Source organism: Cyanistes caeruleus, chromosome 3 (assembly GCF_971803275.1).
Source record: "Cyanistes caeruleus chromosome 3, bCyaCae1.hap1.1, whole genome shotgun sequence".
Classification (NCBI taxonomy): Eukaryota; Metazoa; Chordata; class Aves; order Passeriformes; family Paridae; genus Cyanistes; species Cyanistes caeruleus.
Genome location: NC_141703.1, coordinates 82,792,703 through 82,818,863, shown reverse-complemented (window position 1 = coordinate 82,818,863; position 26,161 = coordinate 82,792,703). Strand labels below are relative to the sequence as shown.

At 38.8% G+C, this 26,161-nt stretch overlaps 2 long non-coding RNA genes across 2 annotated transcripts in view; one reads left to right on the top strand and one right to left on the bottom strand.

The window, feature by feature from the left end:
• The window catches only part of LOC147654288 (uncharacterized), a 148,802-nt gene that overhangs the window by 101,618 nt on the left and 21,023 nt on the right, over nucleotides 1–26,161 (bottom strand). The window lies entirely within an intron of this gene.
• On the top strand, nucleotides 87–9,953 carry LOC111925356 (uncharacterized). Its single transcript, XR_015284880.1, has 3 exons — nucleotides 87–297; nucleotides 5,255–5,324; nucleotides 6,577–9,953. It is a non-coding gene; the product is annotated as an uncharacterized LOC111925356 (long non-coding RNA).

The following is a 26,161-nucleotide window of genomic DNA, read 5'->3' as shown; positions in this document are numbered from 1 at the left end:
GGCTCATAATGCCACAGTAGGTGTTCCAGGGTACTGTGCATGCCCTACTTGTGTTTATCCAAGATGTGGTTACCTGGAAACCTTCTGTTACCCATGGCAGCGGGGCAGGGGGTATAGATCAATGGAAGGAGGAGGGGGGTAAGGGCAGCCCCAAATATTTCAGATAGACCTAAATCTCTTTATATAGGAAATGAAAGTCTCTCCTGATTTATGAACCTGATGGATGAGATCAAGCAGAGGAGAAACAGTTAAATTTAGCAAACACTGCAAGTTGCTCCTTTAGCTACAGCAGTGAAGGTATTCTGATTCACTCAATAACTATTTCCTTACTAGCAGCTTTAGAGCTATTTAATGATGTCGTTATACCCACAAGACCACCTGTCAAAGAAGGGGAACACAATGAAAGTGATGAGGTGGTGGAGTGAGACGAGGAAGATACATTCATTAGAGACACAAGAAGGCAGCTGGTGTTACTGGGCATAAAAAGGAGGTTGGGGAACCTTGTTAAAAGTTATGTAGTCTCCTAAAGAATTACAGAAAAAAACCAGCAAAAAAGTTTGGTGTTATAGAAAAGGATTGGCAATTACAGACCTCCTTTAGTTATACTTCAAATTAAGGGAAATACAGACAAAAGAGTAAATCACAGTTTTACTCAGTACTAAAAAAAGATTAATTAAAAAAAAAAGCTTCCAGTTTCATTTCTTGAATCGGTGTGGGGTTCAGTGAGCAATTTGAATAGAGTCTGCAGACTGGAGTTAATTATTTGCATTAGCATTTCAGATGGCTTCCATGTAAATATCAGGTCTTTGGTCTGCTATGGTAATAGACAAAAAGTAAGATAAATGCTTGATTTCCCTTATAGGATCCTAAATTATGTCATTTAATAGGTAGTCAGCAGCATGGGGATTGAATGGTACAGGCTTTTGAAAACAGCTCTGGGATCTAATTAATTGGGACAAATTATCCAAAGCAGCTTGGCATTGAGGAAGGAGGAGAGACTCAGGGAGAACTGATAGATGGATATACAGAAAAGAAAGCAGAAAGACCTTTTGCTGCTCTTGAAGAGCTGAGCCTTAAGGCCACTCTGAAAAGATCTGGCATCACAGTTTTGTGGGTCATTATTATGTATGTGACACCTAAATGTTCTTATTTACTGCTCCCTATGCTCAGAATTTAATTTCTCATTGGAGGATCAGATCCAAAAAACCAGGAAGTTTTAGTGGTAGCTGAGTGTGCAGTTGGGGCTGCTCAGCTTGGGCCGTCCTATCTCACCCTGTAACAAAGCTGTTTGCAGCTGTGTGGGGAGAACCTTTGAGAAGGGTGAGCCCTGAGACCCGGGAGGAAACAGCCAGGAGCTGTAAGACCTGAGCAAATCAGAATGGAAGATATCCCTCCCTCCCCAATCCCATAACTGACAGAAGTGAGCAGAGACTCCCTGAGCCATGGTCTGAAGTCTCCTGGAGAAGTGTTTCCTGCCCCTCCCGAGTCTGGTACTGCACCACAATGTCTCCTGTGGGAGGACAATGCCATGTCACACACTAACACCAAATATACCATAGAATAGGTTGGGTTGGAAGGGAACCTTTAACATCATCTAGTTCCCATCCCCCTTCTGTGGGCAGGAACACCTTCACTGGGTTGGTGCCCCATTCAACCTGTCCTTGAGTATTTCCAGGGATGGGGTGGTCACAGCTCTGAGCAATCGGTTCTAGTGTTTTGCCACCCCCATTTTAAAAAGCTTCTTCCTTCTATCTAGTCTGAATCTACCTTAAAACCAGTACCCCATACCCTACCACAAAAGGATAAAATGTCTATCTCCATCTTTCTTTTAAGTATTGAAAGACTGGAATTAAGTCTTCCTGAAGCTTTCTCTGCTACAAGCTGAAAAACCCTAACTCTTTGTGCCTTTCCCCACAGGGCAGATGTTTCACCTGTGACTAAAAGTGTTTTGGGTATTCAAGCCACTTTAGTCTGCTGCCACTTCAGTCTCAAACTATGACACCCACCCCACAGGCCTGGAAGACAATCCTTTTCCCACAGGCTGCTTAGAGCATTTTGTCAATAGCTGAATATATCAATATTAATGGGCAGGGAGAATCGTCACCAGCATACTGATAGAGCAAGACAAATATGGTTTATGCATGTCTGGCATGCACAAACATCTGGCATGTACATACATCACTATAAATTCAGACAATATAATCAGAAGTCAATGAGATCCTGGCATTTTTGGGCCTGGCTGAATGCATTTAGTGCTCCCCAGAACTTGACCATACACCACACAGCACATCCAAGCACTGACAACGACTCTTACCTTCAGCTCCTTTCTTTTCACTTCTACAAACACTCTAGCCAGCAAGTACCCTTGTGAAATACCAAACCACCTGCTGGTCAAACTTCATTGGAATTTCTTCAGTTCAACTTCTCCAGTGGAATTTCTTCCAGTACAGAATTTGACTGGGAAATGTTTGGCACATCCAGTTGTACATCAGCACTGTGAGACATTCACAGAAGTTTCCTGAAGTTGTGCCTTATCAATCTTCACCCCAAGACATCACAGTCACTGACTTCGGAAGCAACCACAACAAAAATTAGACACAGTTCAGTCTGCAAAGATGCATACACTGTCCCCTGCCTCCCAGGCCTGAGACCTATCAGGACCTGATCTGACATTGAAATTCTTCCTTACCATTCCAACAACTATCTATTTATTTCCCTTCTGCATTGTTTTCTCCAGGTATGACCAGGCTTCCATTAGGTTTCTCCAAAACCACCTCTTCATTAAGCTGAACAAGACCCACAACCTCAGCCTTTCCTCACAGGGCAAGTGCTGCAATCATCATTTTGGTGACCATCATACAAGTTCAACCAATTTCTTGTACAAACAGACCTAGGACTGGACCCAAAACTCTGTGTGTTTTCTAATGAGCGCTGAGTGATGATCATTTTCCTTGATCTGACTATTTACCTGCTGATACAGCTCAGAATGTTGTTGACTTTCATTCCAAAATTAAAAATGGAACAGGCAACAAAAATATGCATCCACCATTTCTCAGATGTACATTTCCCTATCTGTCACACAGTGCATACACACTAGAATACACAGCCAGAATTTTTAATCAAAACTATCAATAATTAAGCAGTACAGAAAAAGTAGATGGCAAGCACCATTCTCAAACTGCAGAAATATCTGCAAATGTACGGAATGTACTGTGCTTACAAGAAGCATGAAAGATATAAAAATTCAGCAAAGGTTTTCCTATAGAGTAGTTCATTCAGATGTGCTGGAAATCATAGTTTATAACAGCAGTTTTCTGAATAACATTGTTTTAATAGGTAAATACTTTATTTACACAATGAAATTTGGATTTATATTGCTGCATTCAGAAGCACAATTGTACAGAGTTGTCTCAAGAACATTCTATGCAAACACAAAATAGTGTTCATTGGGGATTCATGGAACACTCCTCTTTCCATTAAATAACTATTACTGACTTCCATGAGGCATGTCAGTACAGTGAATGCCAAGACCCTGTGCATCAACTCTCAGAAAGTCCAGCCTCTAAAAAATAAGTTAACCTCGTCAACTGGAAAAGAAAATAGGAAATCATGATAGTTAGGCAGTGCAGAAGCAAATACTTACACCATTTCAGAATGAATTCTCTATAACTAGCTTACAGCAGTGCCTGTCATTTTCACAGCATTTTTAAAACTATCATTATTTTAAAGCATCATTGTGTGTCAGGGAACTACTACCACTGTCCCATGTTTACAAGAAATATAAAAATCCTAAAGGCTTTTTGATAAATGCTAAAGCCACAGAGAAACATGGGATCATGACTGAAACTGAAATTAAATCCACTTCAGTTACCGCCTAACTTCAGAGACTGTCTAAGGTTTAAGCAAGTGAGGTTTCCACTAGATAAATTTCCATTAAGTTTCTGCTTGGAAATGGCTCCATCTTGGCATAGCTTTGCAGATCTATATTTATCTCCCATGCAGCCTTTCTCAGATACTTTTAGGTAAAAATCCTTAAACACTCTAACATTTTTATTAAGCCAATATCCACTTCAAAACACATTCTTACTGTCTTGCTTCTCTCATATGCAAAAAGTTAATAAGTGTAATCATCCAGACACTAACTTCCAGGTGCAGTTTCACCCTCCTCCAGAGGTCATGCAAAACTGTTACTGGATCCATCTGTTCCACCAGTAATCTGTCCTAGCAATGTGCTGGGGCATACCGCTAGGACAGCCCTACCGCTTCTAGTGGCCATCATAGTTGGCAAAGGATTTAGGCATATCTGGACTGCACCATTCACCATTCAGTTGAACAAAGACACCAGACAACTGCCACTGAGCAAGAAATCCAACTCTCCCAGTGCTTGCATTAAAGACCTAACCATTTATTCCATCCTGCTGTGGGTCTGGCTGCAAAATGCCACTGTTTCTATAACACTTCTTCAGAAATCTAAGGGAGTGAGTCAAGTATACATAAAAAGTGTGTTTGATTTGGTTTGGGGTTTTTTCCCTACAACTTTATAATTTCTTTGGGAAAATAACTATTTTCCAAAAAACAAGATTGAAATGGTGAGTTTCATTAACAAGCTTTATGAAGTTTATTGTTAGAAATTGAGTACCAGTGAGGTGATTTCCCTTGATTATAATTACAGGAGCTAACTTAGTTAATGCCAAGTAGTTGTCTGTGCTTTTGCCAAATAAGAACTATTTCCGAGCTATAAAGGTTTCAGAATATTGTGTAAATGCATATTTTATTTTGATTTCTTATCCCAAGTGTTTAAAACACATATTCATTATAAAATAATTTCTTCATTCTATGCCATGGGCTATTAAAAATAAGTTTTACATGATTTAATTATTCTGCTGAGGTAATAGGTGAATAGAAAGCATTAAATCTTACTTTGTTTAAAAACCTTATATCTACATGATCAGTGTTGTGTGCATTGTCATCTCCCAGAGTAGAAACTTTCATCTTTTGGATGTGGAAAACATCCCCTGTGTTAATCTACTTGATATACGATATATGGCTCACTTCCCAAATTCTAGTGAGGGTCTCTCTCTCTAAAAAATTATTTGCTTAGTAACCACTGACTGATAGAACAGCAAGAACTTGCTCATCTGTTTCAAGACATAGTTCATATAATTTAACCATACACATGTGTTAGCCAAAGCCTTTCAATAAAAAGAGATAAATAATGAAACCTAATGTTCCTCTTCTTATAATGATCCTTTAGGCCTCATCTACACATGAAGTTAATTAGTTTAAACTGGCAGAGGAAAAGCCTTGCCATCAGGCTTACAAAGGTAGGCAGCAATTTTTCATTCAAGTACATCTTTGTGGAAAACTTTATGATATTTCCTATCATCATAATCTACAGAAAAAATATTATGCTGAGAGTGTTTAACTGAAAGAGGTTATTGCATTTAATTAAACTGATCCTAAAATTGGGATAACTCTCCCCTATCTGTACTTATCCAAAAGGTACGTGTCTAGTGTGAAGTAATTGACTAAAGCTCTAATGTCAATGCAGAAAGATGAGACTCTTCAAAGGGTAATTAATCCTCTGCTAAGTCAGGAAGGATGAATCACCCTCTGGAAATACCTTTTTCCATCAACAGAACTTTTTCACATCATGCATAATAAAACTGTGAAACTCATTACCACAGGATGCTGTGGAAGCACAGACGAAAGGCACTAATGCATTTAAAAGCCCTAGACTAATTCATGGAGAGTGGGTGCAGCAAGCAGATGGTCTGAAAATAGTCACCAGCTCAGGAAGTCCATGAACAATATATCTGGAATGTGGAAAGTATTGTGTACTGCTTAGCTCTTACACTCTTCTCTAAACATCTGGTACCAGCCCCTGTTGGAAAAGAATTCCAGATTAGATGGGCTGTTGGGCCAGCCCATGGGATAGCTCTGCTCTTCTGAAGTTAACTCACGTCCTCAGTCAACATAAATATTTCCCTCAAGAAACCATGTGCACTCAAATACTAGGTATATATTTCCTTTATATTAAGGGGTAATATTCTATTTAGTACTAAGACACTTTTTTTCACTCTAAGATACTTTTTGGTGCAAAGTGTGTCTCTTTTGAGTTACCCATACTCTTTATAAGCAGCAATTTGCCAGAAAATATTTCTGTGTGTGCTAACAATATTTCCTCAAAAGAAAGATCAAATAACTTTGTTTGGATACAGTGTATTGTTACCTACTATCTCTGTCTCGGATATACCAGGTAGCTGTAACCAGTCATCAGAAGCTGAGGCTTAATTGCAGTAACATGTCATCTTAAGACATGATTGCAAAAAACACATGCTTGAGAATAATAACATATTTAGAATAGGAAATTACCAGATAAGACCTGCAGGAGTTCATCATCAAGCCCAGTAAATGCTCCACATTTTCTAACCATCGTTTTCTGTATTAATCAGACCTGGTTTTCCCTGTGTTTCATTAGCTTTGTTAAACTTCTGGGACTGTGGTAATATTTCCAAATATGAGGACATTGTTTTCAAAAGCTACCAACAGAAAAAACTTGTACATATTCTAAAGGCATTTTTTAGACAGCAATTATTGAATTATGGAAGGTTGGGCTCACCAGGACCAAACAATTGGGAAAAGGACCTCAAATAAAAAGGTGAAAAGGAAGGAAAGAACATCTTTTCAGTCTGACTACAACAAAACAGATAGATGCTGTAATGAAATTGAAGACCATTTTCTGGGAAACATATTCCAAAACCCTGAATTTCACTCTCAGTGGTTCATGGCCATCGGTGTGCTAGGAACTTTTAAAGATAAAGTCTTTTTTCTTTAAAATATCACTGTAATTCTGATGATTCTGTTCAATAATCAGTGAGTTATTTTTATGCTCCAGAGGGACTTTCTTCTGATACACAAAACTTTTCAATGAAGTATTATGGGGTTAGGTCACAAAATTACTTGTAAATTTATTTAGCTAATTGTAACACTGATTTCCAGAGCACTGGAGACATTTAAAATATTCCTGGTGTTAGGAATTGATTGTGAAAATATACTCCATGTCTTTTTGCAAATTTGGCAGATGATTATATTTCTTTTTACTATATAGATAACGTTTATCTTGGTGCTAGAAATACTATAGGATCCAGGAAACACATGTGTATTCCATTGCCCCAATTCTGCTGGTCAAATCAATAGTTACTCAGCTCTAGATGATTCTGTATGGTAGACAAAGCCATGGGTTACATGCAATAAGAAGAGGAATAACTACTTTCCCACTGAAAGTGTGTCAATGTAACTTTGTAGCCCAGAGAAGAATTTAAAACATGTATTTACACTGAAACATATTAAATCTAATATTCATTGAGGCAGTGCATTGTATTTTCCTCCAGCAGTGAGGCAGGATCAGTGAGGTCTGGATACAGCTTAGGTTTCAGGCAACACCTTCCAAAACACTTGGTGCCTTCAAAACCCAAACCCTGATTTCAAACATCTATGCCATCTTCAAACACAAGCCATTGTGAAGTGAAGCAGACCAATAAAATGAAGCACAATTTTTCTGTACTTGCCTTTCCTGTTGCCTTGATGGACTCAAGTTAGCAAATTGCTGTGTACCATTTCCCAGTGCCAAAGGCATTATTCCAGCCTACAGCTAAGATTCTATTTAACTATTGGCACTCCACATTAAACTATAACTATTAACTATAGGAACCCCACATTAAAGGTCTTTAATCAACAGAGAGGAACTTCAGAGGAATATTCAGCATGTCTGAACAGCCTTCTATGTCTTAGCAGTGAATATGCAGGGAGCTCTGCAACCCAGCTCATGACTTCAGTTACAAGCTGGCCATGAGTGTGCTTCTGCAGCTTATTTTAAGCTGAAACCAGACAGCCCACAATGAAGCACTAGTCCAGAATAGCTCTTAAGGGCTACACTCAAAGCATTAACCTTTATGTGCCTCTATGGTCCTAGTCTCCACAAAACCTGGATTTCAAAATCCTTGTTTGTTGTGGGAATTCCAAGCATTCTCAAAATCTTGTGCAGGCAGGCTCAAACACAGAAATGAATAAAGGGTTCAACCTGAGACCTTGGAAAGGGCTTCTGCCTTTAAATCCAGAAGGATTTAGAGATCATGGACAAGAATGTAGGTTGTTTGTAGTTTAGACAGAAAGACATTAAGCTAGGTAGTGGAAAGTTTTAAGGTTTTAAAGTTAAGATATAGAAGTAGTTATAAAGGTAATATGAAGATTTTAAGTGTAGCAAATAGTTTTGTATGTCATTATATGATTGGTTAAGAAAATCTGCACTGCGGCAAAGAGATAAGACAAAATAATTAACTATTGGTGTGAAAATAGAAACATTCTTTTGTGGCAGTAGTTTATTGGCTAATTAACCTTTAAAGGACCTTGTAACCTGTGGTCTTGTGACCACTGACCACAAACATCTAGTGAACATGGTGAAGACATTCTCACTCCTTCATGAGACTGTAGAAGAAGAGTAATAATGTGCTTTAAGACATCTCCCAGTTGTCCTGCCTCTCTTAAAATCCCGATAGTTTGTAAATGGAAACCCAATGCCTGACTCAATCTCATGCTCTGGATTATATTTGATGGATTAGAGAAGCACCTGTATCCCCGAGTGTCATAAACTAAGAATAGCTACGTTAGGCAGAAAGCCTAATTGGGATAGACAAAACCAAGAGAAGTATTTTGAATCAGATGCATCAAAACTTCCAGACTTTCATTATACAGTTCTGGCCATGCAATGATGAAATGTCTCCACAAGGGAAAAACAATCTGAATCTGATGAACAGTGGCTTTCACATTTGCTTGCTTCAATCCATTTGGAATAAAGAAAATGTGAGGCTTTGACATTTTCTCTTTACTGATAGTATCTGTTTTTCCTTTAATCTCATTATTCTTTCTTAAATTTTCCCAGCCAATCACACTTTGTGTTTCCTTACAGGCTTCCTGATTCTTCCAAACAAACCTGATCCTCACCTCATCTTTCTGAACTCCTTCCTGATACTACCTGATTTCTTTCTAGTTTCTCTTTTGTCATGGCACCCTAAATATCCCAGACCACTTTTCATGTTTTCATCAGACACTTTCCCACAACTCCCTTCCTTAATTTATTAGGATCAACCCTAAACCTGAAGTTTATTCCTTTCTTTGCACTACCACTCTTTTTTCACAAGTGTGCTGACTTTCTAGCTCAGATAGAAACAGCAGTTACAGGCAAAACTGAGCAGCTCCACTGTCCTCTCTTGCTCCGACCCACAAATCTCCCACGAATTTGGGATTCAAATGAGTGGTGGGGGTTGGATAGAGACTATTAGCTAGTGAAGGACCATGACAACCCAGAATGGAAGGAACAGGGATTTGTAGTTCTAGACTGAGACTAAGAAGAGTCAACACAACTCTGCAAATTTCATCAAGCTTAAACAGATACATGTGTAATTGGAAAGGATGGAAATTTGCAATGTATACAAGGAGTTAAGTTAGAACAGTTCATTTAAAATGTAATTACTTTCTACTGTGGATCAGCTTGGGTGTTATCATTTTGAAAAGAAACATTGACTTGCTCTCACCTTTCCTAGACCTTTCCACATTTTTTGGGTAATTTTGTTTAGCTTGTCAAACACAAGAAGGCTGCATTATTAATAATATTCTAATGTGGCAGGTGCATATTTGTGTGTGGGAAGGTGTTTTAAAGTGACAGCTGAACCTTTTGTGAAATATAAGGTTTCCTCCCAGGAGAAAGTCATCATCTTTCTTCTCTTTTTCTCAGGGTATAGTACATTACATGATAGAAGATGTTAATATTAGAAGTGGAACAGATGGCTCAGATTGAGATTGGGGGCACAACTACAACTGAAAGATGAAGAAAGTGATTCAAAGAAGAACAAACAAGAGCAGAAAATTCAATTAAAATGTTCAATTTTGAGGAAGCAGGTGTGTGGATTTTATTATTGAGACCTCTAGATTCTCATTTAGAGTAACCCATTTGTGAGGCTTGTTATGAACTTGTCTAACCCCATTGCTGGCATTTTACTACGTATGCATACTTGAAAGGAATTTTAAATGTCATTGGGTAGCTCTTGTTCTCTCTTCCTCTCTCTTTGGTTACATCTGAGAATCTGACAGCTCTATTTCACTGGAAGGGCTGACAAGCCTGTGATTCTCATTAGCAAGCCAGCATATAGATGTTTTGGGATCCTCCTGAATGGAGGGCTCTCCAATAATTCAGTCCTATACTTCTGCCATTTTTAGATAGCATAGAAAGTGCTTAAACTGATCTTTGACAAATTTTCAGCAAAATCCCAATACAGAATAACTAGCGTATTCTAAAATTAATATCCTCCTAAGAACAGATTGTGTATGGCTCTGTGTAAGATTCAGCACCTTTGTCCCAATCCCAAAAACTCTGCTAGGCATTGCTCTTATTAACTTATTATTCAAAGCTATCAAAAAGATAGGACTGAAGACCAACTGGCTTACCAAGTCCAAGAAACCAGATAATATGAGCTGTTTCACAAAATACCACAAAGTCTGCCTTAAAGTCAACCAGAAGGGTCCTTCCCTAACTTACATGTCAATCAAGAACTTCTTCACTCTTAAAGTCTTACTCTGATTCCAGTTTTACACAGTTTGCTAATTTTATTCTGCTTTCCACTGCTTCCAGACATACTCCTAGCGCAGGTGTTTTTGTGTTCAGTTATATCTCTTTGCATGCTGCCCCTAAATGTTGGGAGTTTCTTCTTAATCTACAGTATAATACCCAATGCAGCAGTGTGTAAAGTAAATCCTCTCTTCCTAATCCCTTTCCCTTCTATTTCAGATTGTCATCCCCACAAGCAGAATCTACATGCTGCTTATACAGCAGATTTTATACACAATGTGGATTCTGGATGGCTAAGGAGTGAAAAAAAGTCAAAGGCTTAAAACTCCTTCCTAAGAACTACTTACCAGCATCCTTGTTTGAAGCAGAAATTGTCTGTAATAAGACAATAGCCCTGCACACCTCACATATGCATTGCACTTCCTGAAATCCATGTCATTGCTTCTGGAAGAAGAGTCCAATGAAAAATCTAAAGATACACCTTGTCTAATCAGATTTTTACCTGAATCACAACTTGCATTGAATCATGAAACATGAGTGGACTTCAGTCTATTGCCTCTTGATATCTATTTCTGTGAATAGTTTTCTGTCTCCCAGGCATCAAATGACCCAGTGGAATCAAAACATGTTCAGGCTGTCCTCAAACTTCTAACACTTGTGATGGAAAAATAAAACTGAAGACAGCTAAAAGGTGTCCTTAAACTAAGGTGTCAATATTGTTTAAATTGCTTAAAACCACACAAGCTGTGTCCTCTCCACTAAGCAAAGCAGTCCTTGCCCTTTAATGATTTTTGTCTGCTAGTTAAATCAAAGGTGCAAATATGAGTCCTTTGAAACCAAGCGGTTCATGCCATTCTGTAGAAATGTCACATGATGACGGTACAAGCTGTTAAGATAAAGTGATTGACACATCATCTTAACTACCCTCTCAGGTACTCTTTCTGAGACAATCAATTTGGTGTTCTATCTCATTAAATTTCACTATTTTGGTACCTTATATTAGTTGAAAGAGACACTCTACAGTGTCCTTGAACTGAAGGTATTTAAAGATCATCCTCACAGACAGGAATCCTGATCAGATAAGAGTCAGGCCTTTCTGCAAGCTGTCAAATGGAAAGAGAATAAGTGAAAGAAAAATTATGCACCACAAAACTGACAGAGGGACACTGAGATCTTCAAATGGGTGCCAAGTCCTTTTTAAATAATATTAGAGAACATCCAGCAGCAGCCAGCAGTGTAAGGAATGACAGCCATGCTATGAAAACCAAAATGTGATGACATATAAAGGCAGTACAGCAGGAAGGCAAAGTTTATTGCTCTGCTGCTTCTCTACTTGTTAATAATAAATTACAGCATTAATAACCCTTTATATTTATCCTATTGGAGCTTATATGATTAGTGATAAAACTTTTAACTACATTAGCAACACTACACTAATTGCATTAACTGGCACAATAAAGTTAACGTATGAGTACAGTGTCCTTGATACACACATGGTAAGATTGCACATCTCATTAAGATTAATATTGTTGGAATAATGTCACACTATTTTTATCCAAGGCTGTATTACCAACTAACCATGACCCCTTGACACGAAGTTTTAAAATTTAATATTAGGTAACAGGATTAAAGCAGTCTTTTTCAGATGCAAATTTAGAGGTGGTTTTATATTAATCAGAAGTTAATCAACCAAGGCCAGTTTAAGTCCTATGACATCCTCACCCTGAAAGAGGCTGTATCAGTGTAAATGACCCAGGCTGCCTGAAACAGCTGATCAGTATTTGTTAGTCTGAGCAGCAGGCAAACACCACTTTCCTCACATTTACTCACAGTTCCAAATGACCTTTGACAAATAACACTGCCTTATTCTGTACTCACATCTACTTTAGCTTCCTGGAGACCTTAATCAAAGCAGGCTGTGGACTAGAAGAAATTTGGGAAAATAGCAAAAGCCATTTTAAATACATTGCACTCCCACCATAAAAAAAAAAAAAAAACACGCTGATTTTAGCATAAAATCTAATCCACAGGCCAACACTTAGTAGGACAAGTCTAGGAATGGAGAAGGAACTCTAGCAAAGCCAAACAAGCTAAGGTTGCCTAATCATTAAACAGTAATTTGTAAATTAGCAGCAGAGATACAACAGTACAGTTTTCTCAAGAGAAGAGGCTGCAAAGATTGTGGGTTCTAGATAATGATGTCCACCCACAGTTCATGATTCCACACCCTAATGGGGACCCCTCCACCCCATACTGGCTAGCTCTGGACCATGGCCGTCCCCTCCTCAGTGTGTGGGACACTCAACTTGCTCTGAGCCAAATGGCTCTTTGCCATTGACGTTTGCGCTTTGAAAGTGGAGACAAACACAGGGGATCAGACATCCTCATCATACTGGGCACAAGCAGAGCAGTCTCCTCTTTCTGAGAGGGGCATCAGGATGTTGCTGCAAAGACCCATCCTTTGTGCTGCAGTTCCTCCTTTGGTAAAACAAGGAATCCAGCACCTATATACCTTGTAACGGCGCTGTGTGTGGAACTGCAGTTTGGATCACGGGATCCTACATGCAACACCTCAACAATAAAGGTGCTGATTAAGTAGGCAAGAGAAATATTTTCCTTTGAGGACAGCCATATTTTTAGTTTAATGTTCCCTTAAAATACATTACCTTTTTGGCCTGCCAAATAGCTGCACTAAAGCAGTCAAATTTCTTCCAGTAAAACTCTGAATGGAATAACTTTAAAATCCAATATTTATCCATGTCACAGCACAGTAATTTGATATGTAATAAGCATTAAGGTAAATACAAATCTGTAGTTGACGAATCTGAACTTTGCTCTGTAGCTCAGATCTCTGGGGGAGACATGATACTTGACATTTAATTTGAAAAGCAAGGTAGCCTCATGGAGAAAGAAACTTTTCTGTTTTGATAGTAGAAAAGCATTGGTGCATTTTATTTGATATGGTGGATTTGCTTGGCTTTATTTTCACATTTTAATAGGCTCACCTCATAAAAGTATAATGAAAATAGAAGGATCATCTATCATAAGGATAGACGGGTACAGAAATTTTCTTTGGGTTGTTGTCTAGAAGAAAAACAGTTTTCTTCCCACTGAGAAAAATAAATGTAAATCCCTCACTTTATTCCTCTTATTTCCCTTCTTCCTTAAGAATGCCTTATCCTATTTTAATTGCCAGAAAGCAGAAAAGACCTCCTCTTCCTTTTACAGAGGGGCACCAGAGGCACAGACACATCTGCTCTAGTGCTTATCTGGGATCAGGAGTGCACTTTTGCAGCAACTCTCCTGTCTGTCCCCACAGAACTATGCTTTTCTTCTCTGTCAAGAGCATGAATAGGATCTGTTTTTACTGAAAGCAAAACCCAGTGTGTTGCTCCAAGAAGACCCCTAATGTGTTCAAACCCCTGACTGGAATTCAGCCCTTGGGACAAGGCCAGAGCAGGTATCAAGTACAAAACCCCAGAGTACAGTCACCCAGTTCTCAGCTCAGCTTTATCATTCCATGGACCCACCCACCCACATGTTATCACTGCAACAAACTGACCCTTGGATCTCCTGGGTTTAATTATACTGACACCATGGTACAAGTTCTGCTTTGAGGAGCTAAAAATGGCTCCAGACTTTACCACAGCCATAGGACACCACCTGAAAGTAGTAATTCTGTCTGGAAGTACTAACTTCAAATACTCATGTATGCCAACCTACTACTTCTAGACTCTGCACAGTTTAGAATTTCACTCTGAAACTACTGCCCAGAGATCATATTCTAACTACTACTTTGCCTGTGTTCATATTGCCTTTTACCATATTGGTTGACTACATTATTTTCTCTAGATTTAGTGGGAAGAGTGCTGGGGCTTCATCCTTCTCCCTAGAATGTCATATCAGGTCAAGAGTACACATGAGGTCACCAGGTCTTTTACTGACCAGCCCCCAAACAAAACAGCAGACAGCACTTAGAGTCAAACTTGAAAATCTTTATACCAGGACAACATTAATGCTCTGCTGACATCTGGGTCCAGCTGCCTCTCATCTCTGGGCCCCACCTGGGAAGAACATGTTTAGGTACTACTATAACCAGAAAGGTAACAGTACTTCAGCAGACAAGGAGGTACTGGGGTTCAGGAGCAAGGATGGGTGTTATGAGTTGAGGAGCACTGATTGATGCAAGAAGAGACCCTGTATCTAGACTTCAGCCTCTGATCACAAGTGTACCTCATTTATGTGGATATGAGCTGCAGTGCTCTTTTTCCCAGGCATTCTCAGAGATGTCCTCATCAGCTGTTTCTCAGCAGCTCCTAATTATTCCTCACCTATTATGAACTTCTCCCTAATTACTCTTTCCCTGTCTCTCCAGGGCCTCTGCAAGAATGACAATGCCATTTGCAAATCTGAAGTGGCTCTGAGCTCTAAAGTTAACCTTTTGTGCACTCCTCTGTTCCTCCAAGGTTTTTACCTTCTCACAAAATCTAAATTTGAAAATTCCTCAGCAAAGTCAGTTAACTAAGGACCATTCTTCTCAGGCTGCCTTGAGGATGGAGTGGTAAACTGTATGAGAAGCCGTGGAGAAGCTAACTGCATTTTTGTTATATTTAGACTGAAGGAGTGCTGGCAAATGTTCATTTCTGTAAAGAGGTCACAGAAGTCAAAATGCCAAGAGGTCATTAAACAGCTTCTCTAACCTCTTAAACTTGCAAAGCAAAAGGCTTCTCAGGACTAATCACTTCCTTTTATTCCATCTGTCCATTCATCTCATTCTTGCCTCCTTTTGAGACCTAAATTTCCTAATGTCACACCTCTCTTTCTCCCCAGAGTGACAGTGACAGGTAAGCTACCCAGCCACATCCATTCTTCTCCCCTCACCTAATGAAAAGAAGAACTTTGGAGATTCCACTGCCCTTGCTACTGCTCAAGAACAGCAGTCCTTCCTGCTCCACTGCTTCCACTTTAATTGGAATAAGTCCACTGAGTCTTTTTCCCAGGACGAGACCAAAATAATTTGTTTACTCTAAATGGATCAAGCTGCGCTCCTCTGTGCTAAAAACACTGCCATCACAGTTTGGCTGGGTTTCTTCTTCATGCTTTTCTGGACTAGAATATCTCTGACAATCATTTCAGTTACTGCCATTTTTTCTGGCAGCCCATGATCCTTCTCCTCAGGCACCTTTTGTACACATCATGTATGAACAAATTCTCCTGAGTCACCATCTTCCTCATGGACCATGGAAAGCTATTCTATTACCAGTTTTTGTTTCCATTTCTATTTGGTTTGCGGCTTGTTTTTTTTTAACTTGTTCTCTCTTTGTTCTTCATTGACTTTTTTCTGCCAATATTTAAACTTAATAGGCAGATAGTGCTGAATAAGAAATTGACAGCCAAGGAGCAAGCTTGAATACCGCACCCCATCTGTTTACTTTGAGCAACCCAATTAACTCCCTTTCCAAGACAAAGCCCGGGAGCTGTCTGGAAAAATCTTTCCCTACAAACACAACTTCCAAATGGCAGTATGGGTGATGTTACACCTGCTTTGGTTTTCCCCAGCCATGAGTCTTCCAACACTATTTCAGCAAGCTCCCTTACTTTCAAACTTCTTCACAGGTTGTCATGGCATGTAGCACCATGCTGTCCTATGAAAACACGATCTTGGCTATAACACAGTTCTCATATTGTTTCTGACATTTCAGTACAAAACAAAGTAAAAAATAAAGTATTTTTGGGTCAGTAGGACATGGCAGGACACCAAGAAGACTCACCATACCATGAACTATGGAGCAAGAACACAGAAAGTGTAGAGGAAAATGGCCTTAAGCATGTACACATGAGGCAGTTGATACTCACAAGCATCTGTGAGCAATCAGAAAATGAAGATGTAACAAAAAGAACCAACTGGTCTGTACTTCAGTATTCTCCTTTATTTCTTTATTTGGATCTATGAGCTTCCCCAGAGGCTGCTACACTGAATGTACTTCTTGTAGAGAGCTCAAGCATGAGTAACACAAAGGGTAACAGATAACTTAGTACAATCCAAAAACTCACTGATATCAATAAGTGGGCCAAGCTTCACCTCTTTGGGAGAAGGAATACATCTTTCAAACATACACATCATCTAAGTAGTAGCATGCAGTAAGCATTCAGACAGCCCAGAAATACTCTTATAGACACCACAGAGCTATTTCCATATATCACCAAGCTGAAAGCTTGAAGGAAGCATCAAAAGATGCCCAAAAGGCAATTTTTGGGAATATTCAAGATTAAGATGAGTGAGTTTTTCAACAAATAAGCCATCCTTGCACAAAGCATTTTAGCATCCCTTTCCAGTCAATACATAAGCTGTTCTATAGTCATAGAAGAAAATAGCAAATGTAAGTTGAAATGTTGGTTTGACACAGGAAATTTCTTAAACCACTTTTGCTTCTCTCAAATTAGGTTGTCACAAGTGAAGGGCATGGCTGGACAGGCAGGTAGGACTGATTAAACTGTCATATGACAATAACATACAGTATAATAACACATTCTCTGCAGGAGAACCAGAGTGGCAACCTTGCTGTCACTGGTGATGTTTCACTATGTATGTATGGCCACAAATGAAGTCCCTGAGGATGTCAAGGAATAAACAGGACGACATAGAGAAGGGAAGCTTGTGTTATGCATGCACAAGTAGGCGAAAACAGTCACTAGCCAAGGACTTCACTGTAAGGACACACAGGATGGTATTGCAGCTGGAGTCAATGTCCCTTACAACTTGAGATATTCTGTGACTTCTCCCACAGGACCCAGCTCTTTCACACTTTAGACAAATCATTTGCTTTAAATCAAAATGGATACAAACCACATTCACAGAAGTCTGACAGGTAATCACCACAGATTCTGTCTTTAAATTCTCATTCATATTACTTTTCCTGACTCCTGCAGAACAGAAGGACAAGATCAAGAACAGCCCTTATGACTATATTTCATACAAATAGTGCGCAAAAGATCTTGAATTTGGATGCAACTAAAATAAGCCTTTGCAAATGAGAATGCTTATAAAAATGCCTACTGAAAGCAAAACAAAACAAAAACCAATATGCCATAATTCTTCAAGATAGTTTTGAAAAGAAAAACTCTGAAAGTTCATACATAGGTTTGTCAGAAAACTTCTTCCTTCCATCCTGATCCTAACCAGAAACACATGAACATATGAAAAAAAAATATGAATGCCTAAATAAGTATATTTTCAACCAATAATCATAGTTACAGTGCTCCCTTCCACTGTTTTGCTTACTGCAACTCATCCCACAGCTGTGTTTACTCTGTAGTGAGCCAGCCAGGCACATTTCTGTATCAATATGTTGTCCAAGCAAGTAGCATTCACTTGATATTTATATTTCCAATTTAGAACTTATTGTAAAAAACAAAAATTAATCCTGGGATTGGCTTTATCTAATGGTAAAGGCTTGTGCCAGTATCAGAATAGGCTTGTCTATGCATGGACCTTTCCCTCAGATCAAGCATTCAGCTTCTTCTCATGATGGAACAAACAGAAATTAAATTTTGGTCTGACTTCACTTTGGAATTAATTCCTTCTCTTTGGGTGCCTAAGCAGCCTCCACCATGGATATGAATATCCCTGTTTCCATTACCCTTTCTCCAACCCAGGAGCAGTCTAAACCACAACCCTCAGAAGACTATGACAGAATTCCTACAAGGTGCAAGCCACAGCAGACTTCTGGAAAGCTGTACTATTCAAACACTATGGATGTAATAGACTACATTCTTTAACCAACATTCCCTTCAAGTTTTTATTACTTCAAATATTATTTTCTAGTCCCTGTTATATTAAATTTGCTTTGAAACTCTAGAGAACAAAAAGCATAACATGCTAATCTATCCTGCAACCAGAAATCATTCCTCGCAGGTACAAACTCTGCAAGTCCTGTGTTTGAATGATTTGGGGTTTGTTCTGACTTACAGGGCAAAGGTTGAATGTGCAATTACTCCACTTAGGTGTGGCCTAACATCTTTTTGTATTTTGTTTTTATTATCCAAGGACTCTCCAAGTTTTCATTTTAAACAAATAACTTCTACAGGGGAAATAAATTTTCACAGCATCAGGAGAAACAAGATAGTCTTTTCCTATAACTGTAGGGAAGATGAAGCATGTGTATTCACAGCATCACAACATAACTGAATTAGGTTTACAGTTCCAGACCCCATCTAATGGTGACTTGATTTTTGCATTATTTAGAAACAGAAACACAGAGCAATTTACTGCCCTCCATCCATCAGCTTTCAGTGCTGTTAGAAATAAGGCTGCACTGTCCTTTGAGCTGTGAAACAAAGACAAGCAACAATGCTATGTGCACCAAAGGGTGCCAGTTTACACCAAACTACAAATGAATGTAGTATTGCTGAGCTGTATTGAGTTTGAAAAAACAGGGGGTGAGTAACTCACAGGGAACAGAAACAGCTGACTCATTGTTTCAGGCAAGTCTTCAGCAATCAATGAATTGCCTGATCAATGCAGCATGATGCAGGAAGCTTAATTGAAGAGAATTAATACTTGGAAAGCACATAACTCTGAGGGGGAACCACTGCCAGTAAAGTTAACAGCCTTTGGAAATGCAGCTGCATTTGTTTTAGGAAGAAAAATGATGTGAAACAAGATATAAGGACATCATGGGTAGTTGGCATCTAGAGTAATATCCTTCAACAGGGAAGGTTCAGACTGAGAATTTACTGACATTCACAGACTCCAGTGGCAAGAATGCTGAAACATACATGTCCATATTTGGAACCCAACAGCAGGAAGCCATGAATTTTTTTATCAAGCCATTACAAAATTAAAGAGTGAAGAAAAATTTTCCTGCAGGTTGTGGGACTGTGCAGACTGGCTGATTAATTGATGAATATGTGAAATGAAGTGAATGTTAATGTAATGAATGATACTGTATAAGCCAACAATACCTATTGTATGACTCTTCCTCCTCTGGAGACATGGGGGCCTTTTCCACATTAGAATACAGAAGGTTACAAGGGAAGAAATATATTAGTTGCCCTTGCAAAATAAAAAAAGCATTTTGAGGAAAGGCAAGCACATGCTTTTACACCTTGCTCTTTCTTGATCTGTCTGCAGCTCCATGTCACACCTAAATTCACAGTATACCAAGACTTTTACACGTAAGACACTTGTTCTTTGTCCACTTTGCTCCCTATAAAACCAGGTTTGACTAGCTCCAGGTCTGTATTTATTTTGACTGGCCATGGGTGAATTGTTTAGGTATCAGGTCTGCAGTTCCAGCCTGTGCCCCAACTCTTCTCATCCCCTGGCTATGTTCCTCTGTGTCTTGTGTCTCCACTTCACTGCTCTCCTCACAGACTTATATTTTCCTATACTACATCATTATGCTAAAGCCATAAAACTATGTAGGTACAATAGAAAGACAAACAAAAGTAGAACAAATTAGCCATAGACACCTGGTCAATTATAAAAATTGCTGTTACAGCTATGGCAAGTAAAACAGAGCTCAGGCAGGTCACCAAGAGTTCAGACAAAGCAAACCTGACATACCTCAGTCCTGCAGCCTTGCAAATTCAGCACAAAGCTTATGGCCTGTTACCAACCAAGACAATACTGTCTTGCAGGTCTACACAGGTAATAGTTTTCAAAGGAATTTTATTCTAAGGCATTTCATTTTATTTCAAAGGAATTTTATTTAATCAGACAAGTGTTTGTGGAAGCTCCATGTAGAAATGCAGTAGACATGAAATTGAGCATGTCAGTTTTAAGACATTCTTCAGAAGCATACAGCACTGCTGACAGTAATCTAGATGGATCACTTAGAAAAATCCACTGTTCTGCTGGTGGATTCAGGCCCCATTCAATTGTTGGTAGCTACATGTTATTGCCTCTAGCTAGAGATATAAAATGAAGTGTGACCAAAAAAAAGAAAGAAAATCCTCAGCTTACTTGATTACCCTGCACATTTTTCCTATGCAGGATTTGTTATGGAAGAAGGAAATCTAATGTGCAAGAGTTAATGACACCAGGATATTAATATCAATCATCTTGTTTTCTCTCTGTGCCATTTCTAGTCAATGGTTTCAATTATGCCAGCACTCACCACAGCACTTAACATCACACATTCAGGTGGTCCCACGTGTACTTATGGGTTCTTCAAGCAAAGCTAATGAAAATGACACAATAAGGGACTAAATTCTTGAAGACTGGCTGACCCTCAGGTCCTATTGCAAGATGAAGTGGGGAGTGTGACTCATCTATCTGGATGCTGTGCCACCTGCACTGTGGGCATCGTAGCCTGCTCTGATACTTCCTAACAGGATTGTAAAACAAGACAAATCTTGGAACCTTGTTTCAGAAAAGAGACTGTGCCTGGATTGTGAGCCATGGTGAAGGAGCTGTGTACTGGCTTGCTCGGGGCTACCACAAGCCCAGGCAGTCACTAACATCAACACATTTTCTCAATATTCCTGTACTCAGGCCGACTCCTGTCTCAGCATTTAAGGTATTTCCTGTGGTAAATAAAGGGCTATTACACAGAGTGTGAGGTATTGACCGCCAGAGTAGATTAAAACTAAACATAAACAAGGCAAAATTAACACTTGTTGCTTTTGCTCATTTCATTTCTCTACAAATGCACTAAAATTATAACAAACCTCTGCATGCTGCTTACGCAGAAATCGATACAGAGACAGATAACGCTATTCCTGACTGAAATTGGAGTTACAGCTTTCTTTAAGAAAAGCCTAGCAGAGGATGTGCGGCATAGGTACTTAAAAACATTGTTCAGAAAACCTTACCCCTTAAACACAGCTTGAAAGCTATTTTACCTCTGTGCTTTTATGTCCTAAGGACTTCTTAACCTTCTTGCTTTAATACATTAAAACATCATAGTTAGTCCCTATGCAAATCCCTTTTGTCAAGTTGACATCAACAGATTATCATGTCATCCTGATTATTGTACATCTGAACTTGAACTATATTGCTAACAGCACAAATTCCTGCAAAGAATACAGACATTAAAAAGGAAAGTAAATCTCTTCATTTTGCTGTTTAACCAATAACCAAGGTCACTTTAATCTTGTGGGAATGGGATGAATTCTTTTTTTCAGCACCCTGACACTTTATTCAAGCATATTTCTTTAGTTTAATGTTTTCCTGACTGCACTTCTGCACAATTAAAGCACTTCAATGTGGTCAACAATGTTAATAATATCCATTTATCTTAAGTAAACTGGCAAATGCTCAGTAATCACCCACTTGCTTTTAGCAGCAGTCCCTATCCCTCCTTGCCTTGTGGATTTTTTCACCAAATACACTGGAAGTTGAGCCTGGATACTACAGCAGGTAGTGAAATAGTAATAAATACACTCTCAGGAAGCTGCGGCTGTAAGAACTCCATTACCTACAAAGTCTATTGTAAATTATGCATTGCTGTTTAGTACCCTTGACATTTTTAGTAAGTGCAATAAAACACCTTTATGGAGTTGGAAAGAACTGTATGCTAGCACAAGGGAAAAAAAAGAACAAATGGAAGACGTAATTGTTTTATCTAAAATAGATTTCTCCAGTAGATTACTACTGAAATATACAGACTTTTTCCCAGTCTGCTAAGCAGGATGAAAACCTGGAAGGCTCCATATGTCATTCAGCCAGCCATTAGATTAGAATATAAGGTGCAGAAATGAAAACCAAAGAAAATTGCAACTGCTAAGTTCAGAGCCACAGCAAGGAGTTATATTTGCCACAATTTTAAATATAAACAGAGGGACTGGAGGGTCAGAGCTCCATCAGAAGCTCTGAAGGAGGCAATCAGCATGCCCTAAATTCCCAGAAGCATTTCTGTGCTAAAATATAGGACTTACAATTATTTTGTTTGAGTGAGATAAAATATTATTTAGAATAACAAGAAACTAGCTAACAGGCAGACCTCATATTTCTATCAGCTCTAAAGCACAACCAATCTATGCTGTGCTTCCCCCAGTGGTCACAGTCCAAAGGATCTCTCTGTTACAACTAGGGCTGAAGTCTTCTTCTGAAAAATCCTCTGAAAAGATTTTTATTTCTGCAGGCATAATGTGAGGTTGCATTTTCACAGCTACTATTAAATACAGGTATCTCTCTGACTGTACCCTTTCCAGCTAGCTGATAACAAGAGCAAGGTAAGCAGCAAGACATCACTCCTTTTCCCTTGCACTTGGGGTCTTTTCAGCTTTGGTGACACAGGAGTAAAACAAATTACTTGATTGTTTGACATTAAGTGAGCTCTCTGTATCTTTCCTGAGGTAACTTGATATTTACAATTCTGTTTGGTGCCAGATAGAAATACACCCTTTCTGGGGTCCAAAATAAGTGTATAATAAGGTTCTAATCATGAAACTGAACTTTAGCTGTGCTAATCAAAGTTATAACTTAAAGAAATTCTCCTGTGTTTCTTATTTAGAAAAATTACCTTAACTTCTTCCAAAACCATCCCTGATTTTAGAATTCCTTCTGTTCCTGAAGAATACTTCTGGTCCATCGCCCTGTTCTGGCTTGAAGAACAGAGTCTTGAGACAGGAGACTGTCTTGTCAAAACAAAACAGACCAAAATGTTTTTCTCTACAGCCCCTCCTCCACCCTCAGCATTATTTACCTTCTGCCTAAAAAAATAAAACCTCCAAATCTGAACAACACAAAGCCACCCCCTTGACTTTGCAGAGAATAATTTCTACTGCAGCAGAATTCTTCCTGCTACCTGTGTAACAGGAATCTTAATTCCTTCAAGAAAAAGAGCATCTTTTTAAAGGGGTGAGCACAAAAAACATCAGTCTCCCTACATCCCACTCAAAAGAAGATGCTCACTGAAAGGCTGTTATCTACATGCAATATTATGTTGAGTAGGAAGTATGTTTTGAAATGTCTTGTTGATGATTTGCTCTAAGATCCCCACCCCAGCACCAGAATGAATTCAGATGTGACCTGCAAATGCTTGCCACTTGCTCATACCATATTTACATCAGAGAAACATTTATGCAACTGACAACACCTATTTCTGCTGCTCTCTGCACCACATGTTCACCAGGACTTGAAAATGCCCAAAGCAAAATCCCACTTGAATTTACTTCTGAAGTCAAGGTTGTAAGGAGAACTTCTTTACAGTGTGGACATTCTGGGTGTGCAGCTTTTGCACAGACATGCATCCATGGCCTTCTCTCCAGGCCAGTGAGACCCAAGCAAGCTGTCTCCAGGCTAAACCAGGGACAGATGTGTGTGGCTGTGAAGTAAGTGCAGAGCTCCACGAGGACTAACCACGTCAGCTCCAAACCTTAGTAACAGTCAGTGTAGGAAGTAAACCTGCTTTGAATTTTGCTGCCATTTCCCTGGTTGCTGTTGGACTCCAAATCAAGCTGGACACACCAGATCCTATCCAAAAATCTTCAATTTGTCATAGTCCTTATCACATCAAACTAATCACCTAGCTGGTGAATCCATGTTTGTTCACATCTTTCTGGCCTGGTATTCCAGGTGGATGGATACAGGCAGGGCAGAGCCCATACCTGCAGGCTGAGGGCAGGTCTGTGTAGCCCCTTCCCACAGCCCTCCACACCCCAAGCTCCCCAGGGAAGCTGCATTCACACAAACAAAAACAGACCAAAAACCCCCATCTACTGTAGCAAGACTAAAGAAAAATTACTCATCTACCATAGCTATTTTCAAAATCAAATAAATGTCAGGTGGTCCTGAATTAAATAGTCTAATCTGGAATATTTGATGTCTAGTGTCACTCAGCAGTGTTTTTGTTTTCTTCATGTATCTTCTTTAATAGATGACCTGTGAATCCACTCTTCTTCAGTTAAATGAATGTTCTTCATTTTAACTGTTGTTTTCAATTGCTTTAAATCTGTGTGTTAATAAAGAAGATAAAACATGGTTATTATTTAAATTAGATTTTCTTCAGGGACATGTGCTTTGCCTTAAGCCATTTGAAATTATGACTATATGTACTGAAGTCTAAACCAATATAATTATATTTATTCAAATTAAATGTACTCAGTACTGAGTGAGGCTGCACCTCAAATCCTGTGTTCAGTTTTGTGTCCCTCACTCCAACAAAGACATTGAGGGGCTGGAGCGTGTCCAGAGAAGGGCAACAGAGGTGGGGAAGAGTCTGAGGCACAAGTCTGATGAGGAGTGGCTGGGGAAGGTGGGGGTGTTTATCCTGGAGAAAAGGAGGCTCAGGGGGGAACTTTATCACTCTCTACAACTTCCTGAAAGGAGAAGGGGGTTGGGGGTTGTACTTTTCCCCAGGTAACAAGCATAAGGGCAAGAAGAAATGGCCTCAAATTGCACCAGGGGAGATTTAGATTGGATATCAGCAAAACCTTCTTCATGTAAAAAGAGTTGTAAAGCACTGAGCAGGTTGCCCAGGGAAGAGGTTGAGACACCATCCCTGGAGGTATTTAAAAGATGTGCAGATGTGGCACTTGGGGACAAGGTTTAGTTATGGGCTTGACAGTGCTGGCTTAATGGCCGGACTCACTGCTCTTAAAAGTCTTTTCCAATCAAAATTATTCTGATTCTATGACTGTGAAATAAATCTTTACTGGTTAAATTTTTATAAAAATGCAAACTACTGAATTGGTTGAAGTAACTGATTTCTGACCTGAAATAAGAATTTTTCTGAAGTTATAAAAGTTAGTGGTTTTGGTACTTCTATTCTCTTTTCCAGGTTCAAATATTAATTTTCCAAAGGAAAAAAAAAATCATTAAATCATATATCAGTTCAGTATTTTTTCTTTTCAAAAAGTAGCACACTTTCACTTCTTCTGGTTTAGGAAAATGATACACTCAGAGCAGACAAGATCCAGTAGTTTAAAAATCTTAAAGGGCATGATGACAAGAAATACCAAGGTTTACTAAATAATTAATGGTAATATTTCAAGTGTTTATTAAATAATGTTCTTAATATGAAACATTTTTCATTAACTTTTTTTCTCCAATATATGTACCACACTGAAGGTAGCTTTATGAAATTAATCATTAAAATGTTTCTGTGCATTTAATTGAATTTTATTGCCATTTAAATATAATTTGACACAAATTGCACATAAAACATTAATCATCTAGCAGAAAGGAAATGTATCATTCATCACCTTACACAGTGAAAATGTGAGGCATAAAGATCAGAATAAGAATATGTTAAGCTAAATTATTACTTACGGACACATACCAAACCCTCTATATAAACCCTTTATAGTTACAGCTGTATGTCTTTGTATCCAAACACACATGGTTTAACAAATGTTATCTTAGATAGCAGAAAAATGCCAAATGTATTCTACAAACATATTCTTTCCCAAATCAAGAAGTTTTAATGTTTTTTTGCCATTAAAGGACTAAGCTATCTTTGGTAAAATAATTATGACCATAAATTGAAAACAAGGTTGTAATAAATTATTTAAATCAAGGATGTCCACTTACTGATTTAAATAATAATTATTAGAATTGGCAATTTACATCACTTTTAATTAAACTAA